Genomic DNA, 21,073 nt, shown 5'->3' with positions numbered 1-21,073 from the left:
TTCTTCCTTATCCTTCTCCCACAGAGGAAGTATTCGGTACATAGTCATACCGTCGTCGTTGAAGATTTGAGCACCAACATTCCGTTTTGTCTCCATCGTCTTCGTTGTACGAAGACTAGTTTCGTTGTTTAGTTTATATCTTTGGTGATCACGCTGTGCAAAACAGCATGATGGGCTATTGAACTTTCCTCCTTTCTTTCTACTGCTCTTCTCTCAACGAAAATTAGTTTCGTTGTATAATTAACATCTGAGCAAAGCCAGAACGTTCCAGATCCACTAGCTAGGTAACAGCTGCAGTGCTAGATGACACGTTACGTGGTGAAATGCTAATTAGTGGGAAAACATTACTAACTTCATACTTCCAACACCTGACAGCTGTGGAGAAATATGCAAACATTGTTTTGGAACAGAAATGAGAATCCGCCAGTGGTAATAGTTGATGACATCCTTGTAGCACATTGTAAGAACGATCGAAAATATATTGCTGGCCATGAAACTGCTCCCCAGGACGGATAGAGCATAAAAACATTTTACTTGTAGTGCTTATACAGTGTAGTAGAAAGAATACGTGAATAAAATTGTAAGTGATTTGGAAGCATAGAGGTTCCGAATTTTGCACGGTCCAGTAACATTAATGAGGCCACCGCCTATGTTCGACGTCAACATGCAATAACCACTCAGAGATTTGAGGTGATATGTGACACCACCAGCAGTGTGGGGGGGATGCGGAAAACAGTGCAGTTATTATCGCAATGTGGAAATGGAGTGATTTATATGATGCCGAAAAGGGTATGATCATTGGCATTTGGGCCAAGGGAGGATGTATTTCAGAAACGGCTATTTTTGTAGAGTATTTATGTGCAACTGTGGTTAAAGTACGACCCAAGAAGGTAGCAAAAGTGTCTCCTCAACTACTGTTTAGCGAACTTCGTTGTGTATGAGCCCTGGAGCAGGTGTTTGGTTCATGCACCCATGCTGACTGCTATTCATCGGAGGCAAAGGCAGTAATTTGCACGCCAATACTTCAACTGACGGCCACTGAGTGTCTCGACAGCTGTCCTTTTCAGATGAATTACGTATTATGTTCCATAGGAATGTCTGAAAGGAAACACCCTGCAACCAGGAGAGAGCGTTATGATCTGGGCAATGTTTTCAGTGGCATTCCCTGGGTAATCTCATCATTCTGGAGGCACAATATTTCAACAAAATACTTATATCCATCTGTCTCCTACATGAATTTGGTTTTTCCTTGACATGATGCCACCGACCGGCAGGACATAGCATCATGTCACATAGGTTGCAATGTATGTGTTGCGTGTTTCGAGGAGCACCAGGATGACTACACTGTTCTCCCCTGGCTGTCAACCTCCCTCGATTGAACCTAGTTGAGAATCTGTGAGACTAGCTCGATCCCACCATGGAGCCTCAACCGAGAAACGTAGATCAGCTGGCAATGGGGTGGGGTCGGCATGACTCCACATCCCTCTCTGAACCCCTAGAACCTTACTGACTACTTCTGCACATCTCACACTGCAAAAGGTGGTCATTCAGACTTTTTTCGGGTGGTCACATTAATAAGAGTGGCCCAAGCAGTACACAGAATTGCCAGTTCTGGCAGCAACAATGGCTCCAGTTTGGCTGAGCATTGAGTTGAACTGCGCTTGTATGAGAGGTATGGGTGCAGCACGCTATGCTGCTTCAGTTACATGCCAATCGAAGTGTCAAGTGCAAGCATCATAGTCCTGTGACCAAACGAATTCAATGGGCGAGAGATCTGGAGAACGTGTTGGCGAGGACTACAGTTGTACACCCAATGTATAGAGGTAGATTTGGACAGTGTGGTTACATGCGGTCTTGCATCGTGTTGCTGAAACATAACGTTTTGGTGACCTCAAATGATTGGCAATATCACTGGCCTTATGGAATCGGAAATGTAAGGGCTGCTGTCCAAGTTACCGGCTATGAGAAGCAGAAGTAGACATTTCCTGTACGCATTGGCCCCGAATAGCATGATACCAGGTATTGGAGCATGTATGATAGCGATGGGAAAGCTGAAAAACCATGATGGTATACGCAGAAAGAGTGTCATGGCGCCACTCCTGTGTCCAGGGTTGTCATCTTGCCTCCCTCTGCTGCAGTGTCAAGGGTTGCAGCAGCAATGGTTTCTGCACTGACGTCACCTCACTCTCCGCGTCGATACTTGTTGTGTAGTAAGCAAACCCATTTCCAGGTTCTTGGCATGTAACTTTACTTTGTGATCCTGCACAGCTGAATGAATATGCATGTCCCACGGGCTCCAGACATATGTGATTGTTGCAATCGCTCATGTCGCTGAATAGGAATCTACTGATCGCATTAATTCCATATCACGTGACAATTATGGGATGACAACCAACGCAAGTAGTGACATCGCGGAACAATAAACCACTGTTTCGATTGTTCACGATGCTGCCACTCTCAAATTCTGACATGTGCTGGTAGACGTTTCTGTTCGTATGTGAGGCGTAACACGATCATCTCACAAGCAAACAACATTCTGAGTGAGAAACCCATATATACATAATGTAGGTGGTATTACTCCTACTATGCTGCGTTGTGACACTACCCAGAAATCTGGAAAAGTAATAAATCTTTATTGTAAGCGCTGAGAGTAGCATGGAGGCCACCACGGAGTATTGCAGTGACAGCGCTGGCCATCAGCCATGCTACGTCGACAAATAAGGCAGAATAATAGATGCGTAAGTGAGTTGTGAAGCAAGTATAGCTTAGCGCAATGGTAAATTGCCCCACGCAGCAATGAATCTACATCTATGAGGGTACTCTGCAAATCACATTTTAGTTCCTGGCAGAGGGCTAATCTAACCACCATCACAATTCTCTATTATTCCAATCTCGTATAGCGTGCGGTACGAACAAACACCTATATTTTACCGTACGAGCTCTGATTTCCCTTATTTTATCGGGGTGTTCGTTTCTTCCTATGTAGGTCGGTGTCAACAAAATATTTTCACATTCGGAGGAAAAAGTTGGTGATTGTCATTTCGTGAGAAGATTCCGTCGCTACGAAAAACGCCTTTCTTTTAATTTTGTCCAGCCAAAATTCTGTATCATTACTGTGACACTCTTTTCATTAGATTAGATAATTTTTTCGTTTGATAGATCCGTGCTGAGGAGATCCTCGTGTAAGTGGAACATGTCCCATATTTTGCGATAATACAAAACGTATTGCCTTTCTTTGATCTTTTTCGATGTACTCCGTCAGTCCTTTCTGGTAAGGATCCCACACCGCGCAGCAGTATTCTAAAAGACGACGGACATTCGTAGTAGTTCTGCTACATTTTCTAAGTGTCCTGCCAATAAAACGCCGTCTTTGGGTACCCTTCCCCACAACATTTTCTATGTGTTCCTTCCAGTTTAAGTTGTTCGTAATTGTAATACCTAGGCTTTTAGTTGAATTTACGGCTTTTAGATTAGACAGATTTATTGTAAACCAAAGTTTAACGAATTCCTTTTACCACTCATGTGGATGACCTCACACTTTTCGTTATTTAGGGTTAACTGCCAATTTTCGCACCATTCAGATATTTTTTCTAAATCGTTTTGCAATTTGTTTTGATCTTCTGATGACTTTATTAGTCCATAAACGACAGTGTCATCTGCAAACAACGTAAGATGGCTGCTCAGGTTGTCTGACAAATCGTTTATATAGATAAGGAACAGCAAAGGGCCTATAACACTACCTCGGGGAACACGAGAAATCAGATCAGTTTTACTCGATGACTTTCCGTAAATTACAACGAACTGTGACCTCTCTGACAGGAAATCTCAAATCCAGTTACATATCTGAGACGATATTCCATAAGCATGCAATTTTACTACAAACCGCTTGTGCGGTACAGTGTCTAAAACTTTCCGGAACACCAGAAATATGTAATCGATCTGAAATCCCTTGTCAATAGCACTATGCACTTCATTTGAATAAAGAGCTAGTTGTGTTTCACAGGAGCGATCTTTTCTAAACCCATGTTGACTGTGTGTCAATAGACAGTTTTCTTCGAGGTAATTCATAATGAAGTAGCAATTGGGTCGTTGCCACTGCACTGAAGCAGTCTCTCTCTTATGGGCAGTGTGACTAGGCACCAGGTTTTAGAGGAACAAATGGGCAGTAATGGAGTATAAATGAGGATAGGACGTTATTCGAGTCAGGGACTTGGTAATTGCTGAGTAGCCGCACTACAGTGCTGGAGCACCACTGGCCAATCAGACGACTGGGCAGCGCCAGCAGCAGCTAATGGTTCCAGACCAGGCTGTGTCTGCGGGCACACTGGGTCCTTTGTGAGACTTGACGTCCTAGCCCTGCTGGCTTGCTGTTCCTGTCTGCTGCCGCAAATGATGAGACCCAGGGCGTCAAGCCGTCAGCCGCCGTCTGTCGCCTGCCTGAGGGGCATGGGTTGAGACCCACGCACAACCGCTGAGCAACGAGCAGCCAGGTCTCCTTCTGGCATTTCACTCCCCTGGGAAGCGCCGCTGTCGCAAGTGCCTCTGGCCTCTCCCTCGCTGGTTACTTTTACCCATTCTACATACTACCTTTTCACAATCTTCATAATAGCGACAATAGCATCGTAATTAAATTTTGTCACTGGTTACATGACAATCGTCATTTGCTTCCATTAATACTTTTTACTCGTGTAGACGCGTTTATATGGAACGTAATCAACGACACACTCAATAATTATGGGTGTCCGCTGGAGAATCTGCACGCTACAGTGGAAAAGAATTTACAAATTCTTTTTACAAACACTGTTTGGTGTGACACGATCGGTAACATGCTGATAGGTTCACGCATTTTAGAAGAGCGAATAACAAGACAGAATGATTTTCATGTTCAAAGCTTGAGAGCGTTCTCTTGCCCTCACGGACTGCAATGTACTTCCAGCATTATGGAGACCCTCTACATTTTACCAGACGTATGAGAAAACTTCTCAGCCGCACTTCCCTAGTCGCTGGTTTGGTCGTGGTAGTGCAATTAACTGGCCACTAAGATAGCCAGACCTTACGCCATTTTGATTTTGAGGTTGAATGAAGTCTGAGATGTACAAGCAAAAGATGAATACGTGAGATAAATTGCGTGGGCGCATAATGGACACTGCTGCCCTCATTAGGGAACGTGCTGAGGTAGTCAGACAGGCAACACAACATGTTCTCCAAGAGTGAACAAATGCATTGAAGTTGGCGCTGGAATACACGAACACTGATTGTGCACCGTACATCAGCTGTGATGTGACGTGTACGATAGTACTTGGAGATGAATGTGCTAAAAAACATATTTTTAAACTGATACTTTGCTAAACGAATATTGTTATTTTAACTAACTGTTGTACATGCGTACATGTGTAAAGCTGGCAATTTATTGAAGGATACAGCAAATAAATAACGATGTACATTAATTGTGTTTTGTCTCGAAAATCATTCGGAATAGGGCATATGTGAGCCTTGAGCAGCCGCTGGTGAAGTATCAGTGCAGCAGCAGTGCAGTAGCGCATATTTAGCTTTCATATTTGTTTTGTTATTTGATTCTTAATTTCTTTCCGAATGTTTGTGCGCTTGCATATTTAAATACATAAAATCCTTGCGTATTCTCGTATTTGTGAGGGGTGATATTGCTTATTGATAGCAAAGCAAGCACTCCGTCTTCAGGCCACAAGTGGCTCATCGGGACCATCCGACCGCCGTGTCATCTTCGGTTGAGGATGCGGTCAGCACACCGCTCTCCCAGTCGTTATGATGGTTTTCTTTGACCGGAGCCGCTACTATTCGGTCGAGTAGCTTCTCATTTAGCATCACGAGGTTGAGTGCACTCCGAAAAATGGCAACAGCGCATGGCGGCAGGATGGTCACCCATCCAACTGCCGGCCACGCCCGACAGAGCTTAACTTCGGTGATCTCACGGGAACCGGCGTATCCACTGCGGCAAGGCCGTTGCCTTTATTGATAGCCGTAGAGTATAAATTCGCGCAGTTGTTTGTTTTGGACAGCCAGTGCGCTTTTGAAATAGGTCAGTGACCCTTGAGCAGCTGCTGGTGAAGCATTAGCGCTGCAGCAGTGCAGTAGCGAGTCGCATGCTTAGCTTTGATATTTGTTTTGTAGTTTGATTCTTAATTTCTTTCCGAGTGTTTGTGCGCTTGCATATTTAATTACATAAAATCCTTGCGTATTCCCGTATTTGAGAGGAGTAATATTGCTTATTGACAGCCGTAGAGTACAAATTCGCGGAGTCGTTAGATATTAGCAGTAGGATTGATAGGGTGTATGCGTGCTGTGTGCGGGCGCAGGGGAACTTTCCGCGGTTCGCGAGCACCTAAGCGTGCTGTTGGCCACGGTCAGCCGCCTTCAGGCTGCTGCCTCGAGGTGCAGCGATGGCGGAGGGTCTGGCGCGTCGCTTGAGACACCACAGGTGTCGCTTGCTGCGTCCGCTGACTCAGCCACCGAGGCACCGTCTAGTGTACCCGGCGCGATGGATGATACTCACCTCAGGGTGAGTGGCGGGCTGCAACGCGTTCGCGTCACTCGAGGCGGAGGGCCAATGTGGAGGCTGGCCGACTGGCCTTGCCCGTTCATCCTGCCAGTGGGTCCGAGCAGGCACACGGGGGCAAAGGCTTGCTGGTTATTGGGAGCTCCAACGTTAGGCGGGTGAAGGAGCCCCTTAGGGAAATAGTGTACAGGGCTGGAAAGAAATCCAACGTCTACTCGGTTTGTCTGCCGGGGAGCCTCATCCACGATGTGGAGGCAGCTATCGAGCGTACGGGGTGCAATCGTCTACAAATAGTTGCTCACGTCGACACCAATTATGCCTGTCGCTTGGGTTCTGAGGCGATCCTCAGTGCGTACAGGCGGCTGGCGGATATGGTGAAGACCCCTGGCCTCGCACGTGGGGTGCAAGCAGAGCTCTCTATTTGCAGCATTGTTCCCAGAGCGGATCGGGGACGTTGGTTTGGAGCCGAGTGGAGGATCTCAACCAGAGGCTTTGTCGACTCTGTGACGGTCTTGGCTGCAGATTACTAGACTTGCGCTATTGGGTGGGGAATTGCAGGACGCCCCTAGATAGGTCAGGGGTGCACTACACAAAGGAAGCGGCTACTTGGGTAGCAGAGTACTTGTGGCGTGCACGTGGGTTTTTTTTAGGCTAGGCAGTAGTGCGAGGTGTCCTGATGAACACTCACCAGTCGACGTGCATGCAGGGAAATCAAGACGCGCTCAGTGTAAAGACACTTCAGCTATCAAGGTACTAGCAGTAAATTTTCAGAGTGTTCGGAATAAAGTTCCTGAATTTACTGCCCGCCAGAAAGCGTGTGGCTCGCAAATTATTCTCGGGACTGAGACCTGGCTGAACCCTGAGATAGGAAGTTCTGAAACATTCAGTGAGGGTTGGAACGTGTATCGGAAAGACAGATTAGACACCGTAGGAGGTGGTGTCTCCACTGCAGTTGGAAAAAGTATTGTGTCTACTGAGGTCAAAGTAGAGTGTGATTGTGAAGTTATCTGGACACGTTTAACAGGGCTAGGGGAAATAAAGTTAATTGTGGGGTGTTATTACCGGCCACCAGGTTCCACCGTGACAGTTCTAGAATCATTCGAAGGGAGTCTACATTCTGTATTGCAGAAGTACCCAAATCATGCTATATTAGTCGGAGGCGACTTCAACCCACCTAGTATAGACTGGGATGTCTATGGATTCATTACAGGTGGTACAGACAAGCCGTCGTGTGAATTACTTTTGAACACATTATCCGAAAAGTGTCTTGAGCAGCTAAATCGACAGCCAATGCGTAATGGAAGTAATTTAGATCTGGTAGCCACGAACAGACCAGACCTCATCGACGGTGTCAGTGTCGAGACAGGGATTAGTGCTCATGATGTTGTCATTACGACTATGGTTACGAAAGTTAAAAAGTAGGTCAAGAAGGCTAGGAGGGTATTCTTACTAGAGAGAGCAATTAAGCAGTTGTTAGCATTCCACTTAGTAAATGAATCGACTTCATTTACTTCCGGTACGATGGTCGTGGAAGAATTATGGGCAAATTTTAAACACATTGTAAATCACGCATTGGACAAGTATGTGCCGAAAAAGTGGGTTACGGACGGAAAAGACCCACCGTGGTTTAACAGCGCAATTCGGAGAATGCTCAGGAAGCAAAGGCAGTTGCACTCGCGATACAAGAACGATCGGGAGAATGGGGACAGGCAAAAGTTAGTAGAGATTCGTACTGCTGTAAAAAGAGCGATGCGTGAAGCATTCAACCACTACCACCGTCATACCTTAGCAAAATATCTTGCTGAAAACCCAAGGAAATTCTGGTCGTACGTAAAATCGGTAAGCGGGTCGAAGGCTTCCATCCAGTCACTCACTGATCAGTCTGGCCTGGCAACGGAAGACAGCAAAACGAAAGCTGAAATTTTAAATTTAGCATTTGAGAAATCTATCACGCAGGAGGATCGTACAAACATACCGCCGTTTGAGTCTCGTACAGATTCCCGTATGGAGGACATAGTGATAGACATCCCTGGCTTTGTGAAGCAGCTGAATGGGGTGAAAATAAATAAATCGCCAGGTCCTGATGGGATTCCAATTTGGTTTTTACAGAGAGTACTCTACTGCATTGGCTCCTTACTTAGCATGCATTTATCGCGAATCTCTTGCCCAACGTTAAGTCCCGAGCGACTGGAAAAAAGCACAGGTGACGCCTGTATATAAGAAGGGTAGAAGGATGGATCCTCAAAATTACAGACCAATATCCTTAACATCGGTTTGTTACAGGATTCTCGAACATATTCTCAGTTTGAATATAATGAATTTCCTTGAGACAGAGAAGTTGCTGTTCATGAATCAGCACGGCTTTAGAAAGCATCGCTCCTGCGAAACGCAACTCGCCCTTTTTTCACATGATATCCTGCGAACCATGGAGGAAGGGCATCAGACGGATGCCATATTCCTTGACTTCCGGAAAGCGTTTGACTCGGTGCCCCACTGCAGACTATTAACTAAGGTACGAGCATATGACATTGGTTCCCAAGTATGTCAGTGGCTCGAAGACTTCTTAAGTAATAGAACCCAGTATGTTGTCCTCGATGGTGAGTGTTCATCGGAGGTGAGGGTATCATCTGGAGTGCCCCAGGGAAGTGTGGTAGGTCCGCCGTTGTTTTCTATCTACATAAATGATCTTTTGGATAGGGTGAATAGCAATGTGCGGCTGTTTGCTGATGATGCTGTGGTGTACGGGAAGGTGTCGTCGTTGAGTGACTGTAGGAGGATACAAGATGACTTGGACAGGATTTGTGATTAGTGCAAAGAATGGCAGCTAACTCTAAATATAGATAAATGTAAATTAATGCAGATGAATAGGAAAAAGAATCCTGCAGTGTTTGAAAACTCCATTAGTAGTGTATCGCTTGACACAGTCACGTCGATTAAATATTTGGGTGTACATTGCAGAGCGATATGAAGTGGGAGAAGCATGTAATGGCAGTTGTGGGGAAGGCGGATAGTCGTCTTCGGTTCATTGATAGAATTTTGGGAAGATGTGGTTCATCTGTAAAGGAGACCGCTTATAAAACACTAATACGACCTATTCTTGAGTACTGCTCGAGCGTTTGGGATCCCTATCAGGTCGGGTGAGGGAGGACACAAAAGCAATTCAGAGGCGGGCTGCTAGATTTGTTACTGGTAGGTTTGATCATCACGTGAGTGTTACGGAAATGCTTCAGGAACTCGGGCGGGAGTCTCTAGAGGAAAGGAGGCGTTCTTTTCGTGAATCGCTACTGAGGAAATATAGAGAACTGGCATTTGAGGCTGACTGCAGTACAATTTTACTGCCACCAACTTACATTTCGCGAAAAGATCACAAAGATAAGATAAGAGAGATCAGGGCTCGTACAGAGGCATATAGGCAGTGATTTTTCCCTCGTTCTGTTTGGGAGTGGAACAGGGAGAAAAGATGCTAGTTGTGGTACGAGGTACCCTCCGACACGCACCATATGGTAGACTGCGGAATATGTATGTAGATGTAGATATGTCTGTATGAAGTTCTTTGCTTCAAACAATCGTTCCTGTAACATCCCTGAATATTGGCCATTCTTCCTGGGACACCATGTTCCCCAGGAAAGTGTGATGGTGCCCTTGCTGTTCATCTTGAATATTAATGACAGTGCAGAAAATATTAACGGTAACCTCAGACTTTTTGCAGATGGTGTAGTTATTTACAATTAAGATCTGCCTGAAATACGGTCCACAGATGTGCAGTCTAATCTTGATGGAAATTCAGAGTGACGCAACACCTGGACACTTTCTTCAAGTGCTAAGAATGCAAAATTACGCACTTCGCAATATGAAAACAATGTAGTATTTTACAACTACAATATCAACGAGTCTTAATTGGAATCTGTAAACACATAAAAATACTTGGATATAACATTTTTTGTAGGTATCAAACGGGATGATCGTAGAATTTAAAGAAGAACAGACACACGGCAATCATTCGCGACCCATTAGTTTTACTACTCTTGCTCTTCTAGATTTCGGCTCTAAGTAGCCGTCTCCACATATGCAAGAGGAATAGTAGCTATTCAAATGTGACTGAGTGCTGTGTATCTCTCCTTCCTTGTAGTCTACGGTTCCTGTGCATATCAGTTCCTTGTGGAAACAAAGTTGGTCGCAAAAGTGGTACGTTTTTGCAGATGATGCTTGTGTTTTAAGAAATGCCATTAAAGGGAAAGCAATAGAAGACATTGTTAATGATGATTTTATAAGGCTTATTAACTGGTTGTGTGAAATTGGACTTTCCCTAAATTTTTGTGAAAATGCACTATATTCAGTTCTGTACAATGAGTAGAATAATATCAACAATTGACGCGGCACAAGAACAGGACTCAGTAAACAGGGTAGAATACTCCAAATTTTTGGGTCTGCATACTTATGAAACCTTGAACTAGAAGAAGCTTATTGCTGAGTTTCTCAAACACTGAAGTTCAGCTACTTTTGTACTTCGTATAATTGCTAGTCTTGGAAACAACATACTAACTTATTTTGCGTATTTACTCTGAATAATGACTCATGAAATAATTTTATTGGAAAGTTACCAGTTTGAAATAAGGTACTGATTGCCCAAAAGCGAGCAGTAAGAATAATATGTGGTGTTCTACCCGCGGTCGTCATGTTGGTACTGCTTCAAGGAGCTGTGCATTTTAACTGTATTGTCACAATACATATATTCGCTAGTAAAATTAGTCATAAATAATCCATCACAATTTGAGAAGAATAGTGATTTACACACCTACAAAACTATAGCAAAAAATGTACTTTATTACCCATTATTAAAGCAGTCAGTGGTTCACAAAGTAGTTCAATGCCCTGCAAAAATTTTTTTGATCATTTGTACAATAACGTACTACGTGCTACCTAGCACAGCAAGATTTAAATATAAATTAGAATCATTTTCTCTGGACAACCCAGTTCTACTACATGGGTGAATTTCTCTTCAAAAGCCGGTAGCCTGAGAAAGGAAATATTTTTAAATGTAGTTGAGTGAATATGACAAAATAAATGTGTTCATTAATGTAAGTAGTCGTCATATATACGTACCCTGTAAACTGAATAATTCCATATCATTTGCTGCGCTGTAGGCAAAGCAGATCGCAGAATTCGTTTCATTGGTAGAATACTAGGATATACTCAGTCTTCAAAGGAGACTGCTTACACAACACTCATACGACCCTTCCTAGAATATTGCTCTAGTGTCACAGTCCGTAGTGATAGACGGTAAATCATCGAGTACAATAGAAGTGATATCTGGTGTTCCCCAAGGCAGTGCCATAGGCCCTCTGTTGTTCCTGATTTACATAAATGATCTAGGTGATAATCTGAGCAGCACCCTTAGATTGTTTGCAGATGACGCTGTAATTTGCCACGTAGTAAAATCATCAGACGATCAATTCTAATTACAAAATGATCTAGAGAGAATTTCTGTATGGCGCGAAAAGTAGCAATTGGCACTAAAGAGAGAAAAGTTCGAGGTCATCCACATGGGTACTAAAAGAAATCCAATAAATTTTGGGTATACGATAAATCGCACACATCTAAGGGCTGTCAATTCCACTAAATACTACGAGCAACTTAAACTGGAAAGACAACATAGATAATATTGTGGGGAAGGCGAAACAAAGACTGCGCTTTGTTGGCAGGACACTTAGAAGATGTGACAAACCCACTAAAGAGACAGCCTACATTACACTTGTCCGTCCTCTGATGGAATATTACTGCGTGGTGTGAGATCCTTACCAGGTGGGATTGACGGAGGACATCAAAAATGTGCAAAGAAGGGCAGCTCGTCTCGTGTTATCGCGTAATAGGGGTGAGAGTGTCACTGATACGATACGCGAGTTGGGGTGGCAGTCACTGAAAATAAAAGGCGGTTTTCTTGGCGGCGAAATCTATTTACGAAATTTCAATCACCAACTTTCTCTTCCGAACGCTAAAATCTTTTTTTGACACCCACCTACGTAGGGAGAAATGATCGTTATAATAAAATAAAAGAAATTAGAGCTCGATCGGAAAGATTTAGGTGTTCCTTTTTCTCCGCGCCATTCGAGAGTGGAATAGTAGAGAAGTGGTATGAAAATGGTTCGATGAAACCTCTGCCAGGCATTTAAGTGTGAATAGCAGAGTAACCATGTAGATGGTGATGTAAATCCTTTCCAAACAGGACGAACAAGAGTACTGAACATATACAGAGAAAGACAACAGCAATGATCACATGTTTGTTTGATCTGCAGGACAGTGTCACGGGAATTCTGGAGAAACTGGACTGGCAGACACCTGCATACAAAGTGTCAGGAACTAGTTTTAGTTGACGAATTTTGGAATATACTACAACGCCCCTACGGGGATCGAGAGGACAAGATTAAGTTAACTACAGAGAGTATAAAGGCGTATAAACAGTCATTTTTTCGAATGTTTGAATGGAAGGAGAAGAAACCCTAATTAGTTCAGTTGGAACTACCAAATGGTTTAAATGGCTCTGAGCACTATGGGTCTTAACTTCTGAGGTCATCAGTCCCCTAGAACATAGAACTACTTAAACCTAACTAACCTAAGGAAGTCACACACATCCATGCCCGATGCAAGATTCGAACCTGCGACCGTATCGGTCGCGCGGTTCCAGACTGTAGCGCCTAGAACCGCTCGGCCACACAGGCCGGGTGGAAGTACACTCTACCATACATTTCACAGTGGTTTGCAGAGTATGGATGTAGATATACAGGGGTTCGACAATGGATATAGATATACGGGTGTTGGACAAAAACATGGAAGCACTGCGAGAAATACAAAGCATTCTTGAACATAACTGCAGATGCTAGCCGAACCTGCTGGGAGTGTTGTTGTACTTGATCAGGAACGGCATCTGTGCAATGCCCTCAAGGCGTCGCAAGTGTCAGTCGTGGTCAGAAGAGTGTTTTGTGTAGCTGTAGGTGTGTTATGTCAGAGGTAAGTGAATTCATAAATGGACAGATTGTTGATGATTTTGTGGTATTTGCTTCTGTTACCAAGTAGCTGAAGTGGTTAGTGTTTCATGAGGCACCATATCAAAGGTTCATACCGAATACAAAGATAGCGGAAACGCGCCCTCTTAGTCACAATGCGAACGAAAGTGCGTATTGAGTAACCATCTCAAATGATCACTGAAGAGAACTGTGACGAAAAATAAGAGGACCACAGCTATAATAGTCACTGCAGAACTCAATGTCGCACTGAAGTACCCTGTCAGCACCAAAACAACAGGAAGGGGTCTTCATAAGCAGAGAACAGCAGGCCAATGTGGAATTTCAAAACCAAGCATTGGCGACTGCAGTGGGTGTAACGGGAAAATGTGGTACTGAAGCCACAAAACCTTAAATATGGAGCAATGGAATAAAAGTCATTTGGTTGGCTGAGTCTTGTTTTACACTGTTTCCAATTTCTGCCCGAGTTAATGTCTGGCATATGCATGTCCCAAGCTTACGATACAGACAGCTTGCTGCAAAGAGCGAAACATGGCGAGGGTTCGGTGATGATTCGATCAGCCATACCCTGGTATTCCTTGGACCCCATGGTTATTCTGCAAGGTCATATTACTGGCAAGCATTGTGTGTCAATTTTGTATGATCAGATCCATTTCATGGTACAATATTTGTTCTCCAATAGTGACCTGCAGCATCGTCGATGTACCGCTCTGTGGTCCTTTGGTGCAGAGCCGAGTGGACGGTGTGAATCAGAGGTTCAGGCGGTTCTGTGACGGTGCAGGCTGCAGATTCCTTGACTTGCGCCTTCGGGTGGTTGGTTTCCGGGTTCCGCTTGATAGGTAAGCAGTCTACTGTACACAGCAAGAGCTGCTACACGGGTAGCGGGGACTGTGCGGAAGGGACTGGGCGTTTTTTTAGATTAGTGGGACTCAAGGAACCACAGAAAGGGCGTCCGTCTAAAAGGGGGCAGGTAAAACACAGTAAGCTAGATGTTGAAACGATCGGTATTGTGGTTGTAAATTGTCGTAGCTGTGTTGGGAAAGAACGAGAGCTCCAAGCGCTAATACAAAGCACTGAAGCTCAAATAGTTACAGGTACAGAAAGCTGGCTAAAGCCAGAAACAAGTTCAGCAGAAATTTTTTCTAACTATCTAGCAGTTTCCAGAAAGGATAGGTTAAATACAATTGGTGGTGGAGTATTTATTGCTGTCAGATGTAGTTTACCTTGTAGTGAAATAGATATACATAGTTCCTGCGAAGTAGTATGGGTAGAGGTTATACTTGACAATTTGACTAAACCATCAATTGGGGCCGGCCGTCGTGGAAGAGCGGTTCTAGGCGCTTAAGTCTAGAGCCGCGCGACCGCTATGGCAGCAGGTTCGAATCCTGCCTCGGGCATGGATGTGTGTGCTGTCCTCAGGTTAGTTAGGTTTAAGTAGTTCTAAGTTGTAGGGGGCTGACGACCTCAGATGTTAGGTCCGATAGTGCTCAGAGCCATTACAACCATTTATTAATTTGGTCGTTTTGCCGACCCACCGACTCAGAACATGCAGTTGCTGAACAGTTCAAAGAAAACTTGAGTCTCATTTAAAATAGGTACCCCATTCATACAGTAATAGTCGGTGGTGGCTTTAATCTACCCTCGATATGCTGGAAAAATTATACGTTAAAACTGGCGGCAGGCATAGAACGTCATCCGAAATTGTACTGGGCTTTCTCAAAAAATTATTTCGAACAATTAGTTCATAAGCCAACTCGAAGGGTAAATGCTTGTGAAAGCATACTTGACCTCTTAGCATTAAATAATCTTGGACAAATAATAAGGCAGAAAACCCAAAGAAATTCAGATCATACATACAGCACACCAGTGGCAAGACGCAATCAATACCTTGACTGCGCGATAACGGTGAAGTCACTAATGACAGTGGCACTAAAGTATTGTTATTAAACACAATTTTCCGAAACTCCTTCAACAAAGAAGACGAAGTAAATATTCCTGAATTCCAATCAAGAACAACTGTCAAGATGAGAAACATAGAAATAGATATCCCCACAGGCGCAAAGCAGCTAGAATCACTTAATTAAAACAAGGCTTCCAGTCCTGATAGTAGACCAGTCAGGTTCGTCTCAGAGTATGCTGATACAATAGCTCCATATTTAGCAATTATATACACCCGCTCGCTCACAGAAAGATCCGTACCTAAAGACTGGAAAATTACTCAAGTGACACCAATACCCAAAACAGGAAGCAGGAGTAATCCGTTCAATTACAGGCCCATATCACTAACGTTTATTTGCAGTAGGGTTTTGGAACATATACTGTATTCGAACATTATGAAGTACCGCGAAGAAAACGGTTTATTGACACGTAGACGCCTTCCACTGTGGCCAAGCGGTTGTAGGCCCTTCAGTCTGGAACCGCGCGACCGCAACGGTCGCAGGTTCGACTCCTGCCTCGGGCATGGATGTGTGTGATGTCCTTAGATTAGTTAGGTGTAAGAAGTTCTAAGTTCTAGGGGACTGAGGATCTCAGTTTTTAAGTCCCATAGTGCTCAGTGCTATTTGAACCATTTTTGACACGTAGTCAGCACGGATTCAGAAAATATCGTTCTTATGAAACCACTAGCTCTTTATAGTCATGAAGTAATGAGAGCTATCGACAGGGGATTTCAAATTGAGTCCATATTGTTAAGTTTCCAGAAGGATTTCGACACCGTTCCTCACAATCGTCTTCTAACCTAACTGCGTGGCTATGGAATATCACATCCGTTGTGCAATTGGATTCGTGATTTCCTGTCAGAAAGGTCACAGTTCGTAGTAATAGACGGAAAGACATCAAGTAAAATAGAAATAACATCCGGCGTTCCCCAAGGCAGTGTTATAGGCCCTCTATTTTTCCTGATCTGTATTACCGACATAAAAGACAATCTCAGTAGCCGTCTTAGATTGTTTGCAGATGATGCTGTCATTTACCGTGTTGTAAAGTCATCAGATGACCAAAATAAATTACAAAATGATTTATATAAGGAATCTGTATGGTGCGAAAAGTACCAATTGACCCTGAGTAAAGTAAAATGTGAAGTTATTAACATGAGTACTAAAAGAAATCCGCTGAATTTCGTTTCGCGGAAGTCACACAAATCTGAAGGGTGTAAATTCAACTAAATAATTAAGGATTGCAATTACAAATACCCTAAATTGGAACGATCACATAGATAATGTTGTGGGTAGAACCAACCAAAGCCTGAGATTCATTGGCAGAACACTTAGAAGGTGCAACAGGTCATCTAAAGAGACTGCTTACACCACGCTTGTCCGCCCTGTTCTGGAATGTTTCTGTGCGGTGTGGGAACCGCATCAGATGGGACAGGCGGATGACATCGAAAAGGTATAAAGGAGGGCAGCTCGTTTTGTATTATCGCGAAGTTGGGGAGATAGTGCCGCAGACATGATACGTGAATTGGAGTGGCAATCATTAAAACAAGGGCGGTTTTTGTTGCGATGTGATCTTCTGACGATATTTCAATCACCAGTTTGCTACTCCGATTGCGAAAACCCACCTACATAGGGAGAAATGATCATCAAAATAAAATAAGAGAAATCAGGGCTCGCACAGAAAAATTTTGGAGCTCGTTTACCCGCGCACCGTTTGAGATTGGAACGGTAGAGAGACAGCTTGAAGATGGTTCATCGATCCCTCTGCCAGGCACTTTCTTGTGAACAGCAGAGTAACCATATAGATGTAGATGCTGTGTTCCAGGAAGACATGGTTCCTGTTCGCACACCTCACATAGTCCAGGACTGATTTGTGACCAAGAGAATGAGTTGTCGCATCTCCCCTGACCACCACAGTGACAGATCTCAGCATTTTTGAGCCTTCATCGTCAAATTGGGAATGAAGTGTACCTGATCACTACTCACTTCCATCATCACTACCTGACGTTCCCAATATTTTTCAGGGACAATGGTATAAGATTCCCGTGAAAACCGCACAGAACCTGTATTTCGCCGTTCTGTGATGAGTAGAAGCTGTTTTATCCTTCGCCGCGTTAGGCGTGGTACGATGTTGTACTTTACGTTGTTCCATATTTGTGTCGACGCCCTGTAGATGTAGATATAGACTAGTGCTAGAAATAACCAAGTTACGAAGTTCCTCCTTCATTCTCTGATTCTGCAGAAATAGCTGTGTACTATAAGATTGTTCAAGGGAACAGGAACGGTAGTAAATCCGGCATCTGGCTATCCAACACACGAGAAAGCGTCGTAACGTTCCTGGAGGTACGCCTTCGCGTGTCTGCTACTGTCGCCCCAGCCCGCCTTCCACCGAGCACATGACCACGAGCTCACAGTCACACACACACACACACACACACACACACACACGCACACGCGCACACACAGACAAGCGCGCATGCGTAATCACGTCCACATATCTGTGTAGGAGAATAATCCTTTCCTTAGACGAAAGTACAAACCCAGCGAGGTGGCGAAGTGGGAAGACACAGGACTCACAGTCAGGAGGGCAGTGGTTCGAATCTCTGTCAGGCCATCCACATTTAGGTTTCTTTCTCAGCAGTCTCCTATCCAAGCTTATGCTTGGAAAACTGCAGGAAACCAAAATGTGGATGGACTGATAGAGATACAAACCTCTGATCTCCTAACTGTGACTTCTGGGTCATCCCACTTCGTCACCCCACTGCGTTTTATTAATGAAATTTGGTGAATGCTATGGATGTGCTCTGTGTAGCTTATAAGGTTTTCTTTTATCAAGACAGGCTTCGCATTGGCAAGTTCACGTGAGGTAGCTATTTTTGGTGTAGCCAACCCTACATGTTCGAGTACTTCAAAACTTGTTCTTTCAGCAGAATCCAAAAACAGATAATAAAAAATAATAGCACCACATCAGCATTCCACATTGTATTTTATGTACGATGTGGTGCAGCCATGGAAACACTGGACTCTCGTTCAGGAAGATTAACAATTCCTCATGTTTCTCTAACTCATTTCATGCAAATGATATTACAGCTCCTTGAACAAGGTTATGACCAATTTTCTAAACTGTCCTTTCAAGTAAGATAGTGCCCCTTTGTAATAATTCTGATTCAAGGTACGTTACATTCTAACCTTCATTACCACAGACCACAGAGCAAAAGTTAATACTCACGAGTAAAAACGTAGATTATTATCAGTGTAACAATTACCTGGCAAACAATCCTATGAAATGTTTAAAGTGCTACTATTTTGAAGTTTCTTACTATAATTGCATTAACTAGTCTTGATTGAAAACGATAGCATTAAGATTCGTGTAAAATGCTATTTATTTGCATAACACTGGAGTGTTTTGAGTTGATTTTCTAAGAATTTGATGCCCTCAATTCAAACAATTAGTTAATATTTGCCAAGGAGCTCAAAATTCTAAAATACAAGATTTTAGTGAAATATATGTTATACTGTTTTCTTATAAGTCCATGGATAAAAAATGAATCAATAGTTTTACTATTGTATTATATAAATATTATTCTATACTAAATAAAAAAGTCATTGATGATAACATCCAGTCCCTGAACATTTAGGAAACTTCTTTTCCATGACATTCTTGAATGTCAACTGCCATCACGTGCATATCCGAACTTCCTTGGTAGCGTTCCTCGACAGTTTTCATATGCAGCGTTGCATTATTTGTGGATCGTCAAATATTTGTGCCTGAATTTTTCCGTTCTCGGCTCAGACATTTTACCCTATATATTCAAACCGTGACTCATTCTTATCAAAAGCCTTTACAAACTGCTTCCAAAAGGCCCAACTTGATATGATTCAACGAAGGGGTCGTTAATGACATTATTCCTCCCTAAGAACATGTTTTCTCCCTTTGGTCGTTCTTTTCCAACACTGTGATGTGTTTTTTCTCTGCTATTCCAGAGTCACAAGAAGAGAAAGTTTACCATTCATTGATGTTTATGAGACTTAATCTTCTCAAAGATCAAAACTATGGTTTTATGTTCTTATTTCATTTGCCTTGAGGGAGCAGCTGGCATTGAACTAAATTTGTTACCATTGTGTATTAGTACAAATTTCAAACTTGCCTTGAGCTGTGCACAAACACAAGAAAATCAACTAGAAAACATTCAGTAAGACCCATTTCCTCAGGAGTCCACAGTTTCGTTCAGTACACGAGATTGTCTTGTTGAGAGTGTAAAAAATAAAAATGAAGGGCTTCCTGGATCAACAGGTCGTTACGACACCAGCCTGGGCAAAACCGAAAGATACGATTCCACATCCATTTGTTTAACATTTATACCGATTTAGATCGTATTGTATGAGATTTACGACTCTTATATAGGTAGGCGATACTTTGAAGTATTTATGAAGTAGTATTCTTTAAAAATTTACCTCTTTAGTGCGACTTAAACCATGAAGACATAAAATTATAGAAAACTGGTCATCCCACAGATTTCACTTTACAGAAGTCTATATTTAAAAAGCATTGTTAACCTTAAAGGTTTTTATTGGATTTCATTTCATATATACAGTTTTTCCCGTATATGACATGTACTCACCAAAATTCCAAATGTCAAATAAGCTCTAGAAAAACGTAATTGATTGTCTTTCAGACAACAGTCTTCAGTGTATTCAAAAACTGCAGTTAACTTCACCAGAAAATTTCCTCTTGTCATAATATTTTAATACCGCTATATGTAAACAAATCTTGGGACATGCTGGATTTTTATATTTCCAAATTTTATTTCAACAATATAAAAATTTCTTTTGCAAAACGCATTTTTGTAACCATAAAAGGGTATAATATTTGGACAAATCACCACTGTTTGTAAAAACAGATGTCATTATAATAATTACTTTGACAAAGGTAATTCTAGAACATTTTGGACAACAATTTTGTGTTACATAGAACTGTATGCATCTCAAATCTGATTGGGCATAGTTGATAGCTGAACTGACTTTTAAGCTTTTGTATGTGAAACATCGTGTGCAATGTTGTTGTTATCAGCAATCATGTGAAAATGGGCTCATTCTGTGTAAAAAGAGGTTTTAGTGATGAGACTATGTTTTTTTAGCCTTGTTGATTGGTAAAAAAGTTGACACTAACAAAAAACTGTGTATTACGTTTTACTATGTGTGACAAACTAATTGTGAAATAAAACAAAAATAAATATTAAGAAATAGTATCTTCACAAGCTAGTAAACAATCTGAGAACCTATTCATAAACATATTAGGCGAATGCTGCCGCTTCACATTGAAACAAGATGAGTATTTACCTTTGTTCTACAAATTGTTTAACCACATTCTGGAAGAGTAATTTTGTCATGATGATCTGTTCTACTAAAACTATTACGTAGTTACAGAAGAGATTTATTTCGATTGGAATGGCTCATCAGGGATATTTTGTCTCAGATGTACCATTTCAAGAGCAAGAAGGGAAGCATACTTTTTCTGTTGTATGGTAAAAGGTAACTTTGGATCCTTGATTCAGTACATTTTTGTTGGAAGCGAGTAATTCAGAAGC

General features: G+C 42.7%; 1 protein-coding gene and 1 pseudogene across 1 annotated transcript in view; one reads left to right on the top strand and one right to left on the bottom strand.

The window, feature by feature from the left end:
• Positions 1–21,073, top strand: part of LOC126470763 (glutaryl-CoA dehydrogenase, mitochondrial-like) — a 428,045-nt gene that overhangs the window by 209,263 nt on the left and 197,709 nt on the right. The gene's annotated exons all lie outside the window — the stretch shown is intronic.
• On the bottom strand, positions 5,868–5,984 carry LOC126472326 (5S ribosomal RNA; annotated as a pseudogene).

The sequence above is a fragment of the Schistocerca serialis genome, chromosome 3 (genome assembly GCF_023864345.2).
Source record: "Schistocerca serialis cubense isolate TAMUIC-IGC-003099 chromosome 3, iqSchSeri2.2, whole genome shotgun sequence".
In the NCBI taxonomy this organism is placed as follows: Eukaryota; Metazoa; Arthropoda; class Insecta; order Orthoptera; family Acrididae; genus Schistocerca; species Schistocerca serialis.
This window is presented reverse-complemented; position numbering and strand designations above follow the sequence as displayed.